A 25913-nucleotide genomic window follows, 5' to 3' on the forward strand; every position below is an offset into this window, starting at 1 on the left:
TAACACATCCTATGAAAGGTCACAATATTAAACTGCGGGTCACAGCCACTTGTGACACTCCCAATGTCATTTACTTGTTAAAATGCCCTTGTGGGAAGGTTTACATCAGCAAAACAGAAATAAAAATAAAAACGCGAATCGTGGAGCACAAATCGAACATTCGCACAAAAAACAGCAAATCTACAGTCTCATGTCACTTTATGGAAGCCCATCACAACATCTCGCAATTGAAGTTTCTTGTACTTGAAACAATAGAAAAAAAAGAAGGAAGAGACAATAACCAGTTTCTACTACAGAGAGAAAATCATTGGATACGGACATTGGGGGCCCTCAAGCCTAATGGACTCAATGATCGGGTTGAACTTTCTTGTTATATGTAAGAGCTCATATAACAGTTAGATCACTTAAAGAGGGGTGCACGCACCCATTTGCCTTGGTTATTAAGGTTTATGATTGTATTGTATCAACCTTTGCAATCCACATTCACGCACATGACATTCACACCGGATACACCTCCTCATCACTTGTTCACAGATCTACAAATATACCGATTTTTCATAGATCAATGACCAAACCGATTTTTTATTTTATTTTTCACTTTTTTCTTTTTTACTATTACGATTTTGTAATATACATCACTGTTCCCACGCTTCATTTATCTAACGCCCCACAGTCCATTGGCACTATTAGTTTGTTTCATTCGATCCTGGTCGTGTAGTCTGCTTTCACATTTTACTCCGATGTCCATGTGACACGGAAGTAAAATTACGAACACCGACAACACTCGCGTTTGAGAATCAGAAGACGGGCAAGACCAGTCTCACTACAGCCGTTACTACACTTCATGACGAAAACGGTTAGTACCACGACCCGACACACTCTTTATTTGTGAACAGCCTTGAATCCGAACCATTGACTCACGATCTCGTTCGTTTTTTTGTAAAGCATTTTAGGTTTGAGCACACTGAGACCAAAACGTGAGTTTAACTTGACGTTATTTTTATTATTCTCATTCTTTGCTACACTCGGGCAATGTTTACGGGCACGGTTTATCGTTCTTAAGCACCATTCACGAGCACTTTCAAAACCCTTGCATGACCCGGGTCCCTTAACACATGAAAGCATTTACGTGTGAATGTTCATACGTGAATTATTTGTGATCACAGATACATTTGTATTTTTAACAGCGTATGCTCCCTGAGGAAGGGCAAGCAATGCCCGAAATGCATTGGAGCTCATAAAATAACATATGCATAAAAAGACTCATGTTGATTTGAATCAAGGAAGAATATCAACAATGAAGCAATTGTGATAATTAAAAAGGGATAAACCAGATAAGAAATGAGTGGATTCCTTACTGGTTAGGAACCATTACAAGAGTGCCTGAAGGGGATGTAACCAGTGATCCACTGGAAGCACTATTTTGTCATTAGGCAAAGGACGCCATAAACAGATAGCGTCACCCATCAGCAGCACCTTCAATCGATTAGACAAACTCAGAACAATAACAAATTTTGAAAATTTCTAAGCTGTGCATCAACCCTACTCACAAATCATCAAATCTGGGAATGAGTCAGAGTACTGCGTAAAAGGGAACCATATTTACAAGGCCATGAAAAGCCACGCATAGTAGCTTTGCATAGCCTTGTAAATATCAACCAGCATGCTGTGCCGCCGGTGCATCAAAAAAGTGACACTCCGGTGGCTCAGGGGCCTCGTAAATGAGACCCAGAATTGAGAACTATTGCGGCCATCGAGTCACTTCATCCACGCCTCACAAAGGGACGCTCCAGTGATGTTACAATGCAACTCCGAGAAGTTAAAGCAAGGAAAGTGCAGTTTTATTTTATCAGCCACACAGGGCCCTGTTCAAATATCAGTTTTTATGTGTAGCTTTGTCTTGCCAGCCCTGGCCCACTTAAAGCACAACACCTTCTCTCTTCATGCTGGGATGATGTTGAACTGAATGTTAAGATTGTTGATTTATTGATAGCTGTTGCATTCCAACAGATTACAGCTAATTGGAAAACATTTCCAAATATTTATTTTAGAGCATGGTGGTATAATGTTTGTCATAATCATCGACTAGACACTGCTTTTGTTTTTCCTATTCATTTAGCAACAAAACGTTTGGATTTGTGGCTCCCTATTACGTTATATCTTGATGTATGTGCTAAAAGTTCATTTCAATTATGCCCAACTCAACAAGAAGTCCCAAAACCCCCTTGATTGACCTTAGCGTTTCTTTTTTCTTCGCTTTTTATTATATTATATTATTGTTTATAATTGCTCCATACAGATGATCATAATTCACTTGTTTTTCTGGAGTTCATTTTACTTACTAATGTTGATGCACTGCTTTATTTGATTGTTATTATTCCTCTCTTGTATTACTTTTTTCTATTGTATTGACACCTTTCACTTGACTAACAAAATTATTTTTGAACTTAAAAAAAGCACAACACCTCTCCCTTCTGGGCCAAAACAATGTTCTTTGAAATTGAAATGACTGTCTGCTATTGTTCCTACCTTTTACTTTGCCATGATTTACAACACCCAACCCCCTCCAGTGTCAGAACTGTTGAGTATTGTTGCGGTTACTGGGCCTCAACATTGACAATGGAAGTTGCTTACCCCTGGTGTCCTGGGCTCACCATGCTAATGGATCATACATTAAAATTATAAATACTGCCCTTTAGCATTAGACTATCAATGATAACAAGGTCAGCAGTCCAAGGCGTATTCAAGGAAGTGAGGAGAGTATATTCTCAGAACACAGTAAACACAGTTCTCTTTAATAATGGAATGCCAAAGAAGTGCATTACTTCGATTAAGAGAAAAGCACATCAATACACATAAACTCACTACTACACATACAATGAGGTTATACAAAGGAAAACAAAACTTTATAGCTCCTTCCTCATCAGAGGTCTGATGCCAAACATTACTATAGAGCGTATGTTTTGTAGTTGCTTTCTTATAAGAGTCTGTGGCCAGTGTTTAGAATAATGGAGAGTTTGCAGTCAGTTCTCAGCTTTGCTAACATGGAACAAATGCTCACAGATCAACAACCATTTACTTCAATGCCCAATCTCAGTCTTTCACTAGATACCGTTCAAAGCAACCACTAGTCTTGGTGCTAAACTTCAAACAAAAATGTATCTTTGTTTACTGTGAGAATCTGGCTTAGTAAATGGTGCACACGTATGTAAGTGCATACCCTGCACTACTTCAGACAACCCTTATGAGGATTTTAGTGGTCTTAGACAACCTTAGAAAGCTCTCTAAGTGGTAGCTGTGGAGAGCAGCCTTCAGGCTTAGTCCAGAGGGAGTGTAAAACAGCTGTTTTACCAGAGCATACTCTTATTGGTATAGATTAAGTGAAAAAGAACCACACAGTGTATTTATAAAAATAAGTTTTTATTATAAGACACTCCCTAACACGTACAAATATCTCCTAAGTTGAGATATACGAAATGCACACAATACTTTGCAAAGAAAACAGGTAAGTAGCACGTATACACAGTGGTCACGAGGGGGACCCAACCATAGACTAAAATAGTGTGATGCGAACCACGACCCAAGTCAGGACTATACCCAGAAGATATAGAAGTGTTGTGACCCAAATAACCACCCGAGGTAAGTAACCAGGAACCCGACGGAGGCCGTGTGCAAAGTGGGAACACAAGGGCGAAGTTGCCTCGTAATCTGCTGTTGAACTCAATGGAGGAATTCAGGAAGAGGCAGCTGCTGGAGAAGGTGAAAGTGACAGATGGAACCCAAAGGTGGATTCAAGATGAGAAATATCTGTAAGCAGAGGGGACAGAGTCTATGCCACTCAGGAGTGACCAGGAGGCACGGAAGACGAATGCCCACCGATGTCGGGTGTTGCTGGTAATCTTGGAGCTGCAGCTGTGAGGACCAGGCGACGCTGTGGAAGACCCGGAGCCATTCACGAGCTATCCCATGTCGGATGTCAAGAGTTGAGGGGTCAGTGTCCGTCAGAAGCACCAACAAGCCTTGGTAACCACAAACAACATAGAAAGCAAAGAAGGTGCGGTGTCGGGACCAGCAAGGTCTAGGTGACTCACCACAAGCAGGGGAGTCAGAGCAGGCCCGAGCAATCAAGGGAGCTCACTGGAGGCACTGCAGTCATGAGAGGACCTTGAGCTGCTCAGCATAGATGCAGGCCCACAGTGCAAGGGATGCAATGAGGACAACGATCTTAGCCACAGGAGTTGCTTGAGGTGGAGGCTACTTGGAGCCTGAAGATCTCTGAGGAAGAGAGCCAACAAGCCTTTGAAATGGCAAGTCAACGTGGTGCACAAGGGTTTGGTTCCTGCGGCTCCGACGAGGGATACTGGCCTTAAATTCTCGGTGTGAGGAAAGGGCAGGCCTCCAGGGATATGAAGAACTACCCCATGTGTTGCTGAGCATTTCAGAATCTGTGGGAGCCCAGGATCAGCAGACCGTCAGCTTTGTTGAAGTGCCAGCAGAGCAGGGAAGTGACTCCTTCACTTCAAGGGAGATTCCTTCAGGTGTCTTGGATGCCCACATTTCTTGGAAGGTTCCTGTAAGGAGGATAGGCACGGACATTGCAGCAGACAAGCAGGGCGATGAGACTAGGACCAGCAGGAGTCTTCCCAGTTGAAGTCTCAATACCCAGAGCGAAGTCCAGAGTGCCCAGACGGTCGAAGAAGAAGTGGTGTAAAGATAAGAATATTGCCCCATGACAATCTAGGGACTGACCTACAGGTAAGGCCTTAAGTACCCCTAGGAAAGGGTCGGGACGATTCAGGGTTTCCTCCCAGGGGAGGGGTCGGACAGTGGGGAAGATACTCTCATGTGCTTTGTCCAGTTTCACGCCAGAGTGGGTCTGGTTTGAACTGGACTATGCAAGGATGGAACTAAATGTGCCCCTCAAGCAGACTGACTGGTGCTGGCAAGTGCTCCCACCCAGCCCCAATACACTAAACCCTGTCTGGGAGGTGGTAACACATCACTGTGAGAGGATACCTATTGTTCCACCTTCCCCTGCTTGAGCTTGGCTCAGCAGCAGGAGGGCAGAATTGTGTCTCTGGTCGGCAGCAGCCATTCTGTGCTGTCCAGGTCTAGAAGACTGGTTCCGGGAGCACTGAGGACCTCCCAGAGGAGCTTTACAGTGCATGGAATCGTACCTTCCACACCGTTTATGGTATGGGGTATGATTCCAACATGTTTGATACCAAACATGACAGGGTTCGTTACAACCAGTTTAGAGATGGTCATCACGTAATGACGCATCGCCACTCTATGTATCGTAATGGCTGATGCACTTACAACTTGAGAGAATGGACTCTGAAGGTTGAATGAGCAGGGGCATTCTCACACTTAGAATAGAGGACCCTGCTTTCAGGATTGAAAGGCCTGCTGTAGTGTTGTTCCTATATTCCCAATAGGCTCTGCGCATTGGAATAATATATCCTATAGATTAGACGTAGGACTGAGGTCGACTAGGTCTCTCTCGAATATACTAGACTTAATTGTGTGTGCCAGCTAGCTCAGAGGTCACTAGAAACTTTCTCGAATTCACAAGAAGGGATTAGTCTCTGACAACCGCATAAACATGACAACTTTGTTTCTCCAAGATAAAACATATCTTCAGAGTCGTGTAAACAGTAGATAGATATTTCACTCAGTCAATTGTGCATGCTTCGTTTCACTAGAGGTGCAGAGAAAGTAGAAAGATGGGCGTTTTCAATAAAAGGTTTTATTGAACAGTCTTCTTTCTCAAGCATAAGAAATGAACTGCTACAATAGTAAAACTGTTTGTAAAATATAATGCGTACAGTATAAATAGTAGAATAAAATAATACTGTAAGAGCATTGTATGGTTCCTGAATCATATATAAATACATACATAAACAACAGAGGCTAAAAGTACTCAACTGGTGCTTCTACAATACGCCTACCCTGGTGTACCTAACCTAAGCTTAGTACGAGGGAAGAAGTAAGTGAGGTGTAGCATAAATGTAGTATTCAGAATCTTCCCAAGATTTCTCTAGGGGTCTAATCAGCTCTGTACCTTAGTTTGGAATGGAGAAGGCTGGTCTTGGGACTCGATTTCCCACCAACCTGCAAGGGTAGCTTGGAAACACTGGAGCTGGATTTCTCGGCAGGAGAAAAGACAGCATCTCTCTTAGTGCGTCTGCTGGAGGGTCGGCATCCTTCGGCACTTGCTGTAGCAGGGCGCGTCGGGCAAGTAGCTAGTCGAACTGCTCCAACCACCGTGTGTTTGCTTGGGTGAGTGTGGGCATATTTATACCTTGAAGGTGCCGACTTTGATGTACAGTTGGACATAATAATGTCATCAAAGAGTCTCAGTTCTTTGAAAACTCCATGAGTTCTTGGACAAATCAATATTCAAGCAAGGGGAAGTCCCCGGCTGCTGAAGCTGAGTTTTCCAAGAAATCGTTGTGGATTTTCGGAACTAGTGGAAGTAGCCCTGCCGTATTTGGACTGCATGAGCTATGCCTAAATATGGTAAGGATTTCTATGCCTATATAAGGATATGGTGATTTATACCTATATAAGGGCATGAATCAGAAAACTTACAATAGGGTCCTAAAATGATACATAACACAGCCTTAGGGGTTACTTATAGGTAACCTATAGGGAAACCTTTATCTGTTGTAAGTGGTGCTAGCACCAGCTTACACAGACTGCAATGGCAGGCCATTAGTCACAATTTAAATTGTCTCACATGGGTGGCACAATACATGCTGCAGCCCGTGGAAGACCCCTAGTGTACCTGTGCCCTGGGTCCCTCAGTGCCATATACTAGGGACTTACAATGGTGCACCAGTAGACAATCTGGGATGTACCTAAGTACTCACTATGCCAATTTAAGGAAGAAAGCACAGAGACTGGGGTCCTGGGTAGCAGGATCCCAGTCAGACTAGACAGAAACAGCATAGCATCAGGCAAAAAGTGAGGGTAACCATACAAGCAGATCCTACATTCCTATATTTACTCTGGTGAGACTTGTACTACAGTTCAAAGTTTGAATATGTGTAGGAGGCTTCGATGCAACTGTTCTGATAACTCTTTGGGCCAGATGAGATTCCCACTCACGCTCCTAAAATGGCCGAAAGAGCATGCCCAATGGTGGCTAATTATCCAGTTACAAGGGCCTATGGAGGCAATGTCCAGTCTTGGCAGTGTCCTTCAAAATTGACAGGTGCAAAAACTATGGTGGGGCTACAGCTGCTTTCACTGCTCATATACCAGTATTCACTTGTTGGGCACAAGATATTGAAAAGGCTCTGTATCTTTAACACCACCATTCACAGTAAGGATTTTTAAGCCCCAGTGACACTGTACTGGGAACACAGTCTCTAGGCACTGGCACTCCAGCCAAGACAAAGCTAGAGGCAAGGATGTGTGTTTCAAATCTGGGCACCTTTGAAATACTGAATGGCGTCAATGGTTGTGGAATCAGGGCATACCCGTCCCTGAATCCATCCAAAAGCCACAGGCCAGAAATGAGCCAGGGTGGTCCTTTAGCAACTGTAGGATGCACACAGGTTTTCCAGAAGCAAAACACAGGCAAGTCAGGCACAGAGAAGTTGCAGACAGCAGCTCCCTTGGGCCCTCAGGTGATGGAGGCATATGGATATTGAGTATGTCCTCGAGCCTCTGGGCAAGGTGGGCTCGTGATCCAGAAATTACGCAACCACCGACGGTTCCAAAAGGTATCCTCACATCAGCTAGTCTCTGGTTCTCTGGTACACAAGCACTCCTGACACAGACTTTTATCTCCACAGGCAGTAGTTATCTTGGTGAAGCGAAATACATTAGATCTTGTTCTTCAGTTTGGGGTCCAAATTTAAACACAGCTTGGTGATGTTTGAATAATAGAGCAGCCGACTTTGAAGCTGGGGAACCAGGTTCGAGTCTGGTGGGAGGCTTAAACAACCTGTGATTCTGGACAAATCACTTATTCTCCCCATGCCTAAAAAAATGAATGTGTCCCTCTGTAATGCAACTGGTGCTCATGCAAAGCACTCCGATACCTTCGGGTCGAGTTCACGTTATATAAAACTGCAACAACAAAAAGAATTGGCCAAGTGCTGCCTATGGAACACAAGTTTTTCTCTCACATTGGTATACTGCTCGAGCTTAAAAGAAAAATCCTGAAACAGCTTACTGTCCAAGGGTATCAGTACTTATAATGCTAGAGGACCATTCAGTACCCTAGCTTTTTCTTTACAGTTTTATATAGAGCGAACTCGACCCAAATGTATCAGAGCCCTTTACATGAGCACCAGTTGTATTACAGACGGACACACTCATTTTAGGCACAGGGAGATTAAGTGATTTTCCCAGAATCACAGGATGGTTGAGCTTCACGCCAGACTCGAACCTGAATGACGGAGCGCGGCCTTAAGCAAAACTTGCTAACGCCACACTCCGCCATTCTGAAACCGCTGCGATGCACCATATTTACAAAGATACCATAGTGCAAGAGTGCCTGCGTTGGGGGGAATGGTTGTTTATGTGCAGGAAGCTGTCCCTTCCTGCACATAAACAATCACATATGGCGATTTGTAACTCCTATGCGTGCTGCAATGCGCAGCACACATAATTTGCAAATCGTCATTTTTTTAATGATAGTTTATGTGTAGGAAGGGACACCCTCCTGCACATAAACAATCATTCATGGCGTTTTGCTGTTTCTATGTGCGCTGCACAATGCAAAAACGATGAGAAATAAAGCATTTCTCCTTGTTTCGCCATGTTGAGACCAGGTTTTCCCCGGTCTTAATTTTGGAGGTGCTCCATATTTAAGCCATCCTTGTAAATATAATGCAGCATCAAAATATGGGTGTTGCGGCAGAACGCCCACCGCAACACCCATTGCCCACTCCTTTCATTCTAAATATAGCATGAAAGGGTGCCTTATTTACAAGGCGGTGTTAAGCCACGTTAAGTGGCTTAATGCAGCCTTGTAAATAAGGCAAAGACCCTATCGCCACAGGAATCTCATAAAAAGTGACGTTCCTGTGGTGATAGGGGCTTGTAAATATGCCCCTCAGTTCCCCAGCTTCAAGGTCGGCCGTTCTACCCGATAAGCCACATTCACATTCCAGGATAAGTGCGGGCGCCTCCAGCTAAATACTGCATGGCCACTGCGAAATCAGCTCTAGCCAGTTCCATGGAAAAAGGACACCTACTGTGCTGGTTCCAACCGGCTCAGGTGAAATATTTTTTAGGTACCAGACTGCAGGCCACATCCCTTGCAGATGCAGAGCATGCAGGAAGAGAGCGTGAAGCTGGAAACGTTCTTGCCTGCTTCAAGCTTCGAAGAGAAGAGGTCTTGAGGCCCCCACATACAGGAACAGGGCATCACCTTACATCAGAATACTGGGGGGGAAGAAATGCACAGTATGGGGACTCACAGGTCAGTAGTGACATTGGCAACCTTGCCTGTAGCATGCTAAGCAGCAACACACCAGAGAAATTTAATATGGAGTCCACCATGGACTCAACTGGCTCTCTACCCACACTCACCCTTTACATACACATTGTGTGCACACACATTCCATGCATTGCACAGCACCCCAATGATGAAGAAAAATGCCCTGGCTAAGGGAGTCTGTCTGAGGTTTTACACAAAGGAGGAGGTAGACATCTCCACAGAAGGTGACAGGCTAAAAGGACTCCTGCCAATCCCACAAAGACGGATAGGTAGGGCAGTGCAGCGGCGGCTCCTCCGCTAAGGCGGAGGAGCATCTTCCCTACTGATCTCTGAGAGGTGCAAAAGGAAAAATAAATGATAATACAGTGGCAGCTGCTAGGGAACAGTAATGGTTCCCGAGCAGCCCTAACCTGGCTCCGCACTAAAAATAAAATGATAATAACCTTGTATTATTATAATTTTATTTTTCCTTTTGCACAGCTCAGAGAGCAGTGGGCCGAAGCGCCTCTACCTTAGCGGAGGAGCCGATGCTGTCATAATAACACAACGTTTTTATCATTTTGTTTTTAGTACTGAGCCAGGTTAGGGGGGGGCAGGGCTTGGCTATCATTAGAGGAAGGAGGAGGGGTTGGTGCTCCGTGAGAGGGCATGGCGGTTCGACCGGGCGCCTTGGGTCGGCCAAAGAGACATGTTCACTTCGCATTTCTCCACCGGGCTGTGTTGCACAGCTAGGTAGCGAACAGTTCCAGGCACTGTCTGAGTGGCAAACCAGGCCGCTCAGACCAATCACGACACTGCTGTCATGCTGGAGACAGCAGTGTTGCGATTGGCTTAGGGGAGTCTCACTGGCGTAACGAAACTCGAGGGGGCCTCCCTGCAAGGCATGTGGAGGGGCCGCCTCTGGGCTCAATCAGGAGCTCTGCAGCCAGAGTGCTGTGCTGAGGGGGCCCTCCTGGAGCTTGGGGCCCACCTCCCACCGCACTGCGGGGGATGCGGGGGCCAGTCTTATGCCCCTGGGGAGTCTGGGAGCCTTTGTGCTGCCCGGAGGAACCGAAGAGGACGGAGGAGAGGTGGCGGCCGGGAGGTAAGTTGACTTTTCTTTTTTTTTCTAACACCCGGCTCACCACTGCTGTTCCCTAGCAGCCGCCACTGGGGTAGTGCCCAACCTTTTAAACAGGGGTACACTTTAGGTTCCCTGCTCAGCCTCAGAGCACAGCTGTAAGGTCTGAAGGGGAGAACCATCAGTCAGCTTTTATATATTATGGGCTCACTGAGGGGAAAACAAAACACCCCACAAGTGTCTGTCTCGGAAAACAACAAAGGGCAGGCTTCTTTCCTGAGCCATGAAAGGGACTTTCTGTCCAATCAGCCTTAAATAATCCGTAAACTGAGCGTCTTTAAATTAAGTAATAGTGACTCCAGCCATTCACGGCTCTTCTTACAAATGGCAAAACTGCAGTAAAAAGTCGTACAAAAGGTATCATTATCGTTACGATTCCATTTTCGAAGTTTTGGTTTGGCAAAAGTTGTTTTTGCAGTTGATGTTTTGCCGCACTTTGATCGGGCTCTGTGCCACGCACACTTGGCGTTAATACCGCAAACAAGGCTTGCCTGCGTGCCAGGCTGGTGTTCTTAGACGAAATTCCTAGAATCAGCCCCAGCATGTCCACTTCCGCGTGCAGAGTACATTCAGAAATAGGCGGGCGCCTGAGGTACTCGCTGCAGGGGCCTTTCACGTGCTTCTGAACCGCGCGCCAAATACTATTCAAGGCCCGGCAAGTGTTTTTGGAACATCCGGACTAAATCTACCAATTAAGAAGCAAATCCGAGCCACGGCTCACAACCTTTCCACCTGACCTGACGCAGCTTTAAAATTCAACTTTTTGTAACCAGAATTTAGGCCTTTTGCAGTTGCTGTAATTGGAGTCATATTGTGCCAATTGCTTTGAAAACTGATTGGTGAGCAGGCAATGAAAGAAAATCGAAATTACACAGGCATTCAAGGAACATTGTAAACACGACCGATCATACACAAGAAAAGAAGACTGTAAGTACTACAAAATTAAATATAAAAACAGCAGTAGTGATAGCCGCCTTTTAATGTTTATAGTTTTCTTAGGGACTCATTATGAGGGTCACGGTGATCCTGAATTGGGAGAAAACTAACAGAGCATTACCGGAAATGTGAAAAAACGCACTCTTGGGGTTTTTCGCAGTCAAATTCCATTGGTGAAAACCTGGTGCTATACATCAACAGAAAGTGCCGGACGATGGGAAAATGCAGAGATAAGTGTGGAAAAGCCAATTTTTGTGGTAATTCCCCTTTCCTTGGAATAAAACTGTCAATGGAGGTAAGAAAAATGAGCAGATGTTCTGTAAACACCAGTTTTTGCGGTAATTCCTCTTTCCTCCTTGTAAAACCTTTAATGGTGGTAAAAAAAAGTGCAGACAATGGTGAGGAGACTACTAACCAAAGAGTATCCTGTCTGGAGTTTCATGATCTCCACAAGGAAATGAAGGGGATCTGAGATGCATCACACCTTTGCACCACTCCTACTGGAATGGGGAAGGGAAAAAACCTTTCTCTTTATATAACCCTCACCCACTCTAGTAGTGGCATGCTTCATGATCGGGTTCTCCCTGCCTCCTAAACGTCAGGATAGGCTCGACCAAAAATCCAGGGAGCACTTACGAAAATGGTTGGTTAGGGGGTAAAATTTTAAAGAGAAAATTTCCCACCTACTTCCAAGGTATCCCTTTATTATTGGGGTGAGTGGGAAAGTTAAAAATAAATACTGTCTAGGGTGCTAGGATACAATGGTCCTGTGACCCTAAAACACCAACATGTTTTCAGCCCTATACTCACGGAGTAACAAAGGTCCAGTCAGTCTTTTCCAAGTCAGACGGAAGACGGAGATTGTTCTTTAACCTAAAAGGAGACAATTGATTTGTGTATGGAAGGATGCTAAGCAAGGACGTGATTATGAAAGTGTGGGATCCTTTGACCTACCGCTATCTGTGGACCGGACGGTGACAAGAAGGAGACTGATCATGCCTTGTTTTAGCCTTTGAGAGCTTTAAGGAGCCCACCATTCCCATTCTTCAGCCTGATTTCTCTCGCTGTCTACAGATCCGGTGCTCCCCCCTCTTTTGTCCTGATGAAGACCCCAGGCTAAGGACCAAATAACGTTGACTACATGAAGGGGTCGAAACGTTGACCATTGTTGCCTTTTGTATACAAGCTCTGACGACTGAGATTTGTTTTCTGCGTCAATATTGTGCTATGATTTTTTGTAATACTTTGCCTGTTATAGGCTGGACAGGTTTCAGCATGTAAATTTAATGTACATATGGCACATTACCTTTCCTTTTCTTCAACCCTCACAAACGCAAATTCCCCTTGAGCACCTCTCTTCTTCTCCTCCTCCTGAGCACAGTTTTTTCGAATGTATAGACAATGGTGTTGTCTCCAACAATTCATTGATGTCTAAGAAAATAAATTGCATTTGTTGCCGATATGTGATGTTATGAATGTTTTCATTAGCTTTTTGTGAAATTATCAGTACTGTGACCGCTTTTTTGCTGTACTGCTGGGCTTTCATCAGGGTGGGTTCATAAATGTGTTGCTCCCCCAATTAAGTGGCTTATGTGTAATTCTTTTCAGTATGGCATGCACAAATCTCAAAGAATACACATGGCATGTAATACTTGCCACTTTGGGCTATTACCTGAAAACAAGCAAATACATGTTGTGAGTAATTTTATCTTTAAAGTTACGCCCCCTGACTAAACATCTTCATAATTGTAAACATCATAAAGAATCTTGCAGAGGTATTCTCAGTTGCCAGCATACTGTGTAATACAAGCCATGAAGGTGCATCTATCTCTTACACTTATTATTCATCTCATCGCTAAGTGCTTCATCCCATAACAAGGTAACCACACCTCAAAGAACATCACGCTCCACATGGAAACACTTCCCACATAGGATCAAAACAAAGACAACATCCTATCAACTGCACACCCTACGTTGCGTAGTATTATTCGTCATCTTTGACCTCAAATTGATGCTCTGTCACTAGCCAGACATGCAGTTTACGGGTATAAGTAGGGCAGCAGCTTTGAGCAGCCCTGCAACTCCCTTAATTGAATCTCTTATGATCACAGTCTGCTTAGCTGGTTACTGCACTTGGTTGTCCAACCTGATACTTTTTAAAAACATTTTTGGTCCTGAGATGGCATGGTTGGAGAGAGAACTGGTGGGGAAAGATGCTGAGATGGATTTTGTTACTAACACCCATATCTGAATGTTATTCTGAGATGTAGAGACGTGACCATTGTGTGTTGCAATTTGGGACCTGCACTGATGGGTGAATTAGAGTCCTTCGATTGGCCAGCAGTAAGTGACAGAGTTCTTCGGTTATTCCATGTCTGTTCAGTTGGCAATGGCAGGTTTATTGGCTGTTGCAGTATTGGGTGATGGACAAGACCCATAGCAGATATGTCTAATGTGAGTGTAAGGTATAGTTGGCTGCTGACCACTGAATTTTAAGGGATTAGTATTAATGTTGGACAGAAGTGTTGTATATGAATTGACTTTATTCTATAATACCAGGATAAACATGGATAAGGCTTCTTTAGCTTGCCTGCATATAAAAAGTAGTGTGCTGGTTGGATTGTTCCTGATCTGTAACTGTAAAATGCAGTTTAAACTTGAAGGTAGAATTATGTTAACAGGTTCTATTTGAAGGTTGTGAGATGATGTAGTTATCTGAGAAATAGGCAGGTTTTCAACTGTTTCTGACGTGTTTATGATCCTGAATGCTTTGAATCTTGACTGGTAGAGAACTCTAGAGCTTGGCGACCTGTACTGTGAAAGTAGTGCTTTCTATGGATTTGTTTTGGAAAGGTAGCAGGATGATTCTTGGTACACGTCTGGAGCACAGGGTCCTGTTTCGTTTGCACGGCTTGAATATTATTATTAGGTATGGTGACCTTTTTCCTTTGCAGGCTCTGTGACAATGCAGAGAGCCTTTACCATTGCCTGGTAGCTATTGAAGTAATTGCAGGACTGTAGTCATGGGTTTTCTTGAGTGGAGGAGGAGAAGGAGTCTTGTAGCAGCATTTTGGATTAGTTGTATTTTGTGATTGATGAATCTGGGTGCGCCAATCTTTAGGCTGTTGACATAGTTAAGTTTGGGGGTTGTGAGTGTGAGAATGCCTTGTAGTTATTGTTAGTATCCGGTACCATTTTTATTGTACATGAGGCACACTTTGTTGACATGGATAAGTCTGAATTAATGACTATCACTAAGTTTCGGACTTCTCTTGATGTTGTTGCAGGGGCTTTGAATTTCTTGGACCAAATGGTGGAAGGTTGGTATTTTTGCCTTTATCCACAGGTCATGACCTCTGTTTTTGTGGAGTTGGGCTTTTAGTGGTTTCCAATCATTCCTGTATTTATGGTGCAATGGCAGACTAAAGGTTTGCATTGTAGAGGTCTTCCAAGCCATCTATTTTTTGACTGATTTGGGTACTATCTACATTGTTGTAATAGGCAAGACTGCATGATTTAATCAGGTTTGGTAAAGGGTGTTTGGTAGATGTCGAATAATAGAGGAGATACAATGAACCCCTGAGGGACACCACAGTGCCTGATATGAGGAGCTGGTGTGAGAGGTGGTAGGAAAACAACACTTTGTCTTTCTCTGAGGTAAAAAGCAAACCTTTAAGAGCATTTCGAAATATTCTGAGATGATGCTTTCGAGAGACTTTGTAGTAGCGTATGGTGGTGGACAGTGTCAAATGCAGCTGAAAATCCAGAAGCAATAGGGCGATTACTCCCTTCTTGTCCATTGTGAGTTGTGGATCATCCCAAATGGATATGATGCCTGAGTATGTTCCTCTGCCTTGTCTGACATTAAGTAATTATCTTCTTTAAATTTTGAAATCTGGTAAATACTGCTCTTTCAAATATTTTAACTAAGTCTGGTACATTTGATAAAGGCTTGGAGTTTGCTGGGTTGGACGATGACGTTTTACTTTTTGAGGAGTGATCAACTTTAGGAGGTTTTTAGCTCAAGACTGTTCGAGTAACTATCTAGCTACCTCCCCTGCATAGGCTGTGCAAAGGGTATCCTTAAAGATTTTTGGAGATGCTGGCTCTAAATGTGATCCTGATGGTCTGCTTGTGATGCTAAGGTGCATGAAATCATTTCCTGAGTGGGAGTGGAAAGTAGGTAGTGGTGCAAGACTGCATTCTTCACTTTTTATATAGGTTGGGTCATTTATTGGGGTATTGTTGTGTGTATTGTTGTCTGTCATTTTCTATCTTTCTAATTTTTCAGATCAGTTCCATAGAGATTTTGCCACAGAAGATTTACAACTGTAGACTGTAGAATACTGCTGGAATGTTGTGGAGTTCCTTAGAAGGGCAGTTGACTTTAGTTACACATGTGAAGTGGTATTTTCTTTTCTTGGTTCTGATGGCTCTTCTGTAGGCTCTGCTATAGTTGTACAGTGTGATTTTATCTTTCTGATCTCTTGATTTTCACCACTTGCATTGTAGCATGTAGAGCTGTGTTTTCATTCTTTTGATGTTGCCATAAATCCTGGTGGTGGTCTTTTATTGGTCAACCCTGCATTTGGCCTATAATGGTATCTGCTTGTCCAGTTCAATGGAGATCCAATTGTAGAAGCTGTGTATGCCATGAAGCCCCATATTCAGTGGGGTGCTTTTATGATTGGAGTTGACTTTGTAGTGTGTGGTTCCGTGATTCTGAAATGGGTTTGATAGTGCTGAAACCCGATTTATAAAGATCATCGGAAATGGACGATTTTGGTCTCTACAGACCGCAAATGACGAGTGTAGCGTGTCTGAGTGTTTTCGTATGAACCGATATAGGAGAACACTTTGTATTTGAGGATTTAGTTTGAACCCTTGGGTTCCATCTTGTAATGTTGCAGCCATCTTGTATGGTTGCCCTAACATAGGCCCTATGATTGTGGCCGAACGAGTCCTTGACACATACGCCTTAGCTGACTTCTGGTTGACCTGGCCGAACTGACTCTTCGCCTGGGGCGAATCCTGCTGAGCCAGTTCCTTGGTTAGCAGCTGCACTGATAAAGATCAAAGAGCAGGACGTGGTCCGACTTTATGGCCCACCATTCCCACTCCTCTATCTCCTTTCCATCTGTTTCTGCCTTTCCTTTACGACATGTTCATCGATCTGAGTTGAAGGTTTTATGATGGGTTTGTCCGGCCTGATCGAACAGGAAACTAACATATGTGCAATCGTTTTGGTGGGCTGGACAACAGAAAGTGGGATTAGCTTTGACTGTTGTGATTCGTTTCCTTTTGAAATGCTACTTGTTCATTGGTTCATTTTGTATGCACCGAATGTAAATTGTGATGTTGCCAGAAGCGTAATTTTCGGCATAAAAGACCGAGTTTCGTTCATTGGGGTGGTGCAGTCTCTTTCGAACTACCCGTGTGTACTTCGTAGACCTCTGTCCCTGGTTTCAACCATTAAACTTTGGTCTTTGGCATCATCGAGAAGTATCCCGTGTCTCTGTTTGCCAAGACAGGGGAATCCGGGGTCTTTGGGTATTGCCCTGACACCGCTGGGTTTTTGTATTAGTATTGGTTCCGAGAAAACCCAGTACCTCATTTGGCGCCCAACGTGGGGCGACTTCAGCGGTACCGGTCCAAGCCAGAGGTTCGTGAGGAGCGTCGTGTGAAAATTCCGGAGGTTGTCCAGCCACTTCAGCGACCCCTGTATGTCGACGTGGTTTCGAAGGTCTTTGCTGCGAGGCTTCCCGCGTCCCGACGGCTACGAAGGACTGCTGCCCTGACTGTCGCCCTGTTTTGGAGCCTTAGACGTTTATAGAGCGAGACGATTGCCGGGTCTTCTGGTGACGCCATCGACAATTCAGTTAAGTATTAAGGGAGCGTCTCCTAGTTCTTAGTTCTTGGTTTGGTTTTGTATCCTTTAGTGGATAGCTTTGATGTGGTACCTGCAGGCCCCAAAGCCAAGGGATTCGTGTATTCACGAGTTTATCGATTTTAGATTACCCTTGTTGTTTGAAGCTAGTCTAGTGAGCAAGAGGCCTGGTTTTAGCAGTCTTAGGAATTTGTTTAGTTGTGGAACTATGAGGGATTCCCGGTTAGAGGATTCGTGTCCGGTTCCTCCGATCGGAACTCCTACATACGAGTTATACGTGAAGCATGGAGTAGGTCCTATTAGCTATAATGAGATTTGGATAAAATACACGAAGAACGACGGTGTCCTACAGTGGCCCCGTTATGGTAGTTTTGAGACAGAAGTCTTGGATAATCTCGAAGTGAAGTTGTTCAAGAAGAAAGCCCGGCCGGCGATGTTTGACTCTTTCCGCATATGGCGCAAGGAAGCCATACAGAAAGAAATTAAGTTAGCGAAGAAGAATAGAAAGGGTATGTCAATGGTGCAAGCCGCCGTTGCATACAGGAACGATGAAGACAAAATGACAGTGAGCAGATGCTTTGAGTGAGGAAGTTAGCGGTAGACAGATGCTACCCAGGTTTACCAGCTAAAGAGCAGAAAGACGAAAAGGATCTTGTGAAAGACCCTTTGATGTCGTATTTGCTAAATTCGCCACCACCCTATATGCAGAATGCTACGGCACCACCACAGCCTATTGTGGCCGTGCAAGCTCCTAATGTTTTGCCTCCTGTTATTCCTCCACAGCCAACTCTTCCGTTGGTTGTTGCTCCTAATGCGCAGCCTTCACAAGGGTTGCCCACTTTGCCTTCTTCTACTACTGCTGTTCCTATGTCTGTTCCGACTATGGATCCTACTACTACTGCTTTGTCTTCTCTTGTCCTTCCGACTGTTCCTTCTCCTAGACAGCGGATGTCTGCTGTCTTTTCTAATTTCCTAACTCCTATTTTGGGACAAATGGGTATGTCTCCTATGAATGAGCGTAGACAATTGCGTAGTCAATTGCCCGATACAGATGAGCGAGTGGTTCTAGACCATATGACACGTAGATGGGTGACGTATAAGTCCCAGTATGGTCTGGAAGGTATTATGGATGTTTTCCGACAATGGGAAGCACCAAAGCAGCGTTACGTTTTTGAACTTATGTGTGCATTCCTCCATGATCAATGGATGGATGAAGTGGGTAGAGTTCCTGTAGAATTGTCCCGATTGCGTTCGGAGCTTGCCAAAGGAACGATTGTGAGTCTACCCGATGTTGAGAAAGCGGTTTCAACGTTACTGTTGCTGCGAAGCGATGTTCCTGTTGAACAGCTGTTTGAGCCAGATTCGTCAGTTAGGAGAAAAGCGCTTCAATATCCGATGCGAGAGGTTCCTCCAGTATGGAGACCTGCTGACCCTGCTGCTCAGCCACCGGTTTTAGCGCATTTCCAGCGAGTGTGGGTACATGTACCATGGAAACTTGCAGAAGTTCTAGCGCTTAAGCAGACCTTACCAGATCCACGAAAGAACCCAGCTGGGTATTATAAAGAACTTACGCAAACTGTGAGTTCGTGCTTCATGAATTTAGCGGACATAGATATGCTTTTTGGGAACGTTGTTCCACAGCCCATTTGGAATGTCATTTGACATACAGATCATGATATTGAATTGGGCGATACGTGGGTGAATCTCGCTGCAGCAAATGATAGACAAGTTGGAGGTGCTATGCTGAAGATGTTATTACTGAACTTCCTGGTAGGATTATTACTCTTATGAAGACTTTAATGCCTGAAGTCCGTGTTAATTGGGATAAACTGTCAGCCTGTAAGCAGAAGAAAGAAGAGTCTGTTTCAGACTTTTTCTCGCGTTTCGAGGAAACGTTTGTAGATCATAGTGTTCAGGATATGGCTACAGAAGGTGGCCAGAGATTGTTTGTTGATAAATTTGTGCACAATCTTCTTCCCGAGTTGTGCACTAAGTTGAAAGATTCTGAGAGTTCTTGGCCAGTTTCTACTTCAGCGCAGATTCTTGCTACGGCTCAGTACTACGAGAATAGGCGTAAGGATGAGTTAGAGAAAGCGGATAAGAAGACTAAGGAATTGAATACTAAAGTTCTTCTACAACAAGCTTATCACCCCGTGTTAATAATCAGCGTGACTATCAGCAGCCTCAACAGTGTTAGAGGAACTCGCAAAGAAACGAGACTCCTCAACAACAGCGTATTCCCTATGGTCCTAATCAGTGTGCATATTGTAGAGAAGAGGGTAATTACAAGAATAGTTGTCCCGTTCTGCCCCAACGTGCAAATAGTGCTCCTGGTATTAGAGGTAGAGGTGCTTAACAAGCGCCTAGAGGTAGAGGTCGCGGACAGAATGCGCGCCCTTTGCCTCCCCAAAATTCAATGAACAGTTTTGAACAGCAACAGAATTCCTCCGGTAGATCTACACAGTACTACGTAGACGATTACTATGTTGAAGGCGATGGAGAGCAAGGTAATGATTATTAGGACAGCCATGGACAAAGAGAGGGAGTTGTTTCAGTTCCGGTAGATCAGAGTGGACCTTACGTGGAAGTGATTGCATCAGGTGTGTCAGAGCCTTTTCTGCTAGACACTGGTGCTACGAAGAGTTCTATTATGCATTCGAAACTCCCTGGCGCACCTTTGTCTGGCTTAAATAATGTTTCTATAGGTTTTTCTGGCGCCCCCGTTATGAATCCGATTTCCGTTCACTTGCCTATTTCTGTTGGTCCTCGAAGACTTGAAGCACCCCTTCTTTTGACAACAGGTTGTAATGAGAACTTACTAGGCCTTGATTTGTTGAAAAGATTGTATGCAGCTTTGTACTGTTCTCCGTCAGGAGTACATCTTACGTTGGGTGAGAATGTGATTTCTCCGATATATGTTTCGAAAGATTGTCTTCCATCTGAATTGTCTTCTTTACCAGACTTGTTGTGGGCTACGGGTCCAAATGATGTGGGCCTGTTAGACATTCCTCCATATGTTGTGACGTTGAAGGCGAATGCTCAGTTGCCACGCATTCCGCAATATCGTATTTCAAGCGATGGTGAACGAGCGCTTTTAGTGATCATTTATGATTTGATTGACAAAGATGTTATTGAAGAGACTCGAGGTAATGTGTGCAATAGTCCGGTTTTGCCTGTTCTAAAGAGAACTGATTCTTCACAGCCTCCTGTATATAGGTTTGTTATCGATCTTCGTGAAGTGAACAAAATAGTTGTTCCGCAATTCCCTGTTGTACCCGACATTACTGCGTTACTGACATTGATTCCAGCTTCTGCCACTTGGTTTTCGGTGATCGACTTGAAGAATGCTTTCTTCAGCATCCCGATTGCCATAGAGAGTAGAGATATCTTTGGATTCTCTTTAGGAGGACGAAGTTTCCTCAAGGTTATTGCGAGAGTCCATCAATTTACAGTCAAGCTCTGAAGACGCAACTTGACTTGTTGGCCTTACCGGAAGGTGCGGCCCTTATCCAGTATGTAGATGATTTGTTAGTCGCTGCCGATACTGAAGAGATATGTAAGGATGCCACTGTGTCTTTGTTGTCTCATTTGTCTGAATGCCATCACAAAGTTTCTCTTTCCAAACTACAATTTTGTCGCCAAGAAGTTACCTATCTAGGTCACCTCTTATCGAAGGAGGGAAGGAAACTGACCCCAGAAAGAATACAGACCATTGCGAAAATGAGTGTCCCTACGACACAGAGAGAAGTACGTGCGTTTTTGGGAATTACGTCGTACTGTAGACAGTGGATCCCAAATTTTTCTCTTTTAGCGAAACCTTTGATAGCTCTTACGGTTAAGGACACTCCAATTCCTTGGACTGAGGAATGGCAAAAGAGTTTTTCTGAACTGCGAAATGCGTTGTGTTCGGCTCCTGTTTTGGGTACTCCCGACTACAACAAGCCTTTCACATTGTATGTCCATGAAAGGGAAGGATGTGCATTGTCGGTTTTGACTCAACAATTTGGCGGGAAACAACGCCCATGTGCGTACTTTTCGTCAACCTTAGATCCTGTGGCTAGAGGGTTGCCGAATTACTTGAGAGCAACTGCAGCAGCTGCTGTTTCGTTTCGACAATCTGCTGGTTTGGTTATGGATAATACGCTAGTGGTTATGGTTCCACATGCAGTGGATACCTTGTTGAATTGGACGAAGACACAGCACTTGACTAGTGCTCGGTTGTCAGGGTATGAGCTTACGTTGTTAGCAAGCCATGTGCACATCAAGAGGTGCAATACCCTAAATCCGGCTACATTGTTGCCGATTTCGCTTGAGACAGACGATGATAGCGAAGAGCAACACAATTGTTTTTTGAGAACTGAAGAAGAGACAAAAGGGAGGATTGATCTGAAAGATACTCCTCTCCTTGATTGTAATGATGCCTTGTGGGTTGACGGCTCATGTTTTAAATTACCGAATGGCGATACCACTGCAGCATATGCCGTGATGACTTTACATACAGTTGTCGAAGCTGCGCGCATACCATACAATTCTGCACAAGCGGCAGAATTAATAGCACTTACGAGAGCATGTGTGTTAGCGAAAGGGAAAAGAGTGAATGTATATACTGATAGCCAGTATGCGTTTGGAGTGACCCATAGCTTTGGACGATTGTGGCGTGAACGTGGATTTTTGACATCGCATGGGATGAAAATCCAGCATGGGCAACTGGTGAATGAACTTCTTGAATCTCTTACGTTGCCTTTGCAGATAGCGATTGTGAAGTGTAGTGCCCATAAAAAGGTCACAGATGATGTTGGTCGTGGTAATGAGTTTGCGGATGAGGTTGCGAAAGAAACTGCAAGGAATGTGACAAGTCGAATGTATGTTGTGGGTCCAGCTAGATGGGTTCCGGAGAAAGGCATGTGTGAAGACACTATTGAGAGCGTGAAAATTATTCAGAGTGAGGCCACTGAGAAAGAGTTGGATGAATGGAGAGAGAGGAAGGGTAGGTTGGATTCGAATGGTTGTTGGACTGATTTGTCTAAACATCAAAGATGGTTGCTGCCGAATGCGTATGTGCTTCCTGTTACAATGGCACATGGATTGGCACACATTAGTGTGAAAGGGATTTGTAAGCTGTTGGCTCCGGTTTGGCAGAATGTGGGAATACCTAGATGTGCAGAGAATTTGGTCAAGAATTGCATGGTGTGTTTGATGCATAATCCTGGCAAGGGAACTCCAACACCAGCTGGTCATTTTGCTCCTCCTACGTATCCGTTCGAGGCTTTGCAGCTAGATTTTATCCATATGGAAAGATGCAACAACTTGAAGTATGTGTTGGTAGTTGTTTGTTCTTTTTCTAGATGGGTAGAAGCATACCCCCTTAAGGACAACACTGCTTTGTCCACTGCCAAAGTTTTGTTAAAATAATTTTTCCCTAGGTTTGGATTGCCAAGAATCATTTGGAGTGATAATGGAAGTGAGTTTGTGGGACGAGTGATGAAGAGAGTATGTGAAGGTCTCGGGATTAGGCAGAAGTTCCACGCTGCAAATCATCCCCAATCAGCTGGTTTAGTCGAGTGCTATAATGGCACTCTAAAGTTAAAATTGGCCAAAATTCAAGAGAGCACTGGTTTACAATGGCCAGATGCTTTGCCATTAGCACTTTTGTCCACCCGTATGACTGTGCACTCGCAAATGGGTTTGAGTCCGTATGAGGTTGTGTTTGGTCGCCCGGCAAATATTTGGGGCGTACCAAGACCAACGAAGTTTAGCGATCTTGAGTATCCTGTTTTGCTTGATTACTTGCGTGAAATGACAACTAAAATGAGTGTTTTACCCCAACAGGTTCATGATTCTCTTCCACAAGCTGTCGAAGATCCAGGTCACATCATTGAACCTGGGTCTTGGATCTTCGTAAGAAATTTTCAACGCACCAAGAACGAACAGCCCCGCTGGACCGGACCCTATCAGGTCCTTTTGTCGACGAGATCTGCGGTACGAGTTCGTGGAAAGAAACACTGGATACACGGGTGCCACGCGAAGAAGGCACCCTTACCTTTACCATATGATAAGTGGGTTCAAGATGGTCTTGCAGATTCAGAAACTGAGACTGTCCCGAAGTTTGCCACATTCAGTGATGCTCGTTTGATTGGTACTAATTCAGAACTGGAGAGCGATCGTCTTTTGCAAGCTTCAATACCTCCTGCAAAGCGGTTGGACACTTCTGAGCCACATCTGTTGTTCACTGATCAAGAAGTACCTGGAAGAGACAGATATAATTTGAGATCGAGAACTAAGGACAAATACATTTTAATAAAGTTGATATTTTTTTTTACTGTTTGCAGGTTAACTCTCCACCAAGGATCTACGTATTTTTGTTTTTCTGAACTGCCATCCGGTTCCTGCTGCTAGGGTCGCGGTTGCTACCAGTCTTGGGAGTGCAAGCCTGAGACACTAGGTCTTGGGTTCCGTTGGTCCAAGGCCGTCTTCTTGGGTTCAGCGAAGGCCCTCTCGAGCAGAATCAACCAACCACTGTGGGCAGCAACTTTAGTTTAGGATGGATTTCTTTGAGTCGGAGAGATCTGTGCAGACACTGACTTTTAGAGAACGCATTTACAAAATAATGTCCAAGAAATGTTTTTTGATTCCGTGCATACTTTTACTACTGAGTTTTGCAATCTTCATAATTGGTTATGTATCATTTGTTTTTAAAGTGACGTCTAATTCCACTGTGCAGTCTACACTTTCACCTACTATTTCCTCACATTTTTTCCACCCTTTGCCTGACCATGAGGTAGTCCGACCTAAGGAATTCGTTAACAATTCCTTCATACAGCTTTTGCACCAGCATCAGTTAGTGATTAATGCAACAAACTGCTGGATTTGTGGTTTAATGCCTCATACAGCCGATAAAGGGAATTCCATATTTAGTTCTGCCTTTTAGTTTAAATGGTTCAATTCGAGCTTACAGAACTATGTTCATATATGCCCATAGTGTTGATCCTTTACGTTCACCGAGAGATAACCCGAAGAATAGTCCTATAGCTAGAGGCATAGTCGATATGATCCAAGGGACTAATGCAGTAGAGACTATTCCGAAAGACGAAAGGCAACCATATAGTGGTTGGAGCGTAAATGGATATGGACTAAGTCTGAGTATTAACCAGCGTGCGAAAAGTCCCCTACCGATCTGGATAGTGCCCCATAAGGGTTACTATTGTCTACAGGGCAACGGTAAGAATCCGAGAGCTCAGTTAGGGAAGAGTGTTTGTGCTGAGACTTATGTGTTTCCGTCTCAGTCTTCCCCAGCGTTTTTAGCAGCCAAGGGTACTTATTTTGTTTGCTACGACAAAGCATACACATGGTTGCCCCATGACTTTTCGGGCAAATGTTTTGTTTCCTTTCTGTTACCCCCCACTTTTACAGCTGCGGCAGATTATCAAAAGATGAGAATTGCTAGAGTTGTCTTTAGCCAAGAAGACACTGCAGGACAAGAATTGGGTGTTTTCTTCAAGGGTTTTCTGCCATTTTGGGGACCTATGGCTAACAGTAGGAATATTCGTCAGCTTACGAGAGTGGTTGAGTCCACCATAGTTGAGACTGCCGGCGCCCTTGGTAATCTGACTGCTGAGCTCCAGTCGGATAGACTTATGACACTTCAGAATAGAGTTGCCCTAGATGTTATTCTAGCAGATCGAGGGGGAGTTTGTAGATTGATTCAATCAAGCTGCTGCGTTTTTATTCCGGATAATGCTCCGTCAGTCTTCCAAGCCATTTCCAAATTGCATAAGATCTCAGATTCTGTCCATCTGGACAAAGGGGATTGGTCTTTGATGGGATGGTTATGGGGATTGGTATCCACTTGGGGTTGGAAGATTTTGATGGTCATTGGTATGGTCTTAGCGATTCTGTTCATGTTCTGTCTCTGTGTACAGTGTGCTCCGGCTATTTGTGGCCTTTGTGCTACTCTATGCGAACGGAAGCCTGTCCGGAGGGAGATTCATAGTAATAAGATGATGCTACAGCAGCATATCGATGATCTGATGAATATAGATCCGGATTCAGATTAAATTGAGTCTGGGTTTATTGCCTATGATAGGGAAAAAGGAGGGTCTGTGGTTCCGTGATTCCGAAATGGGTTCGATAGTGCTGAAACCCGATTTATAAAGATCGTCGGAAATGGACGATTTTGGTCTCTACAGACCGCAAATGACAAGTGTAGCGTGTCTGAGTGTTTTCGTATGAACCGATATAGGAGAACACTTTGTATTTGAGGATTTAGTTTGAACCCTCGGGTTCCATTTTGTAATGTGGCAGCCATCTTGTATGGTTGCCCTAACATAGGCCCTATGATTGTGGCCGAACGAGTCCTTGACACGTACGCCTTAGCTGACTTCTGGTTGACCTGGCCGAACTGACTCTTCGCCTGGGGCGAATCCTGCTGAGCCAGTACCTTGGTTAGCAGCTGCACTGATAAAGATCAAAGAGCAGGACGTGGTCTGACTTTATGGCCCACCATTCCCACT

The sequence above is a fragment of the Lissotriton vulgaris genome, chromosome 6 (genome assembly GCF_964263255.1).
Source record: "Lissotriton vulgaris chromosome 6, aLisVul1.2, whole genome shotgun sequence".
In the NCBI taxonomy this organism is placed as follows: Eukaryota; Metazoa; Chordata; class Amphibia; order Caudata; family Salamandridae; genus Lissotriton; species Lissotriton vulgaris.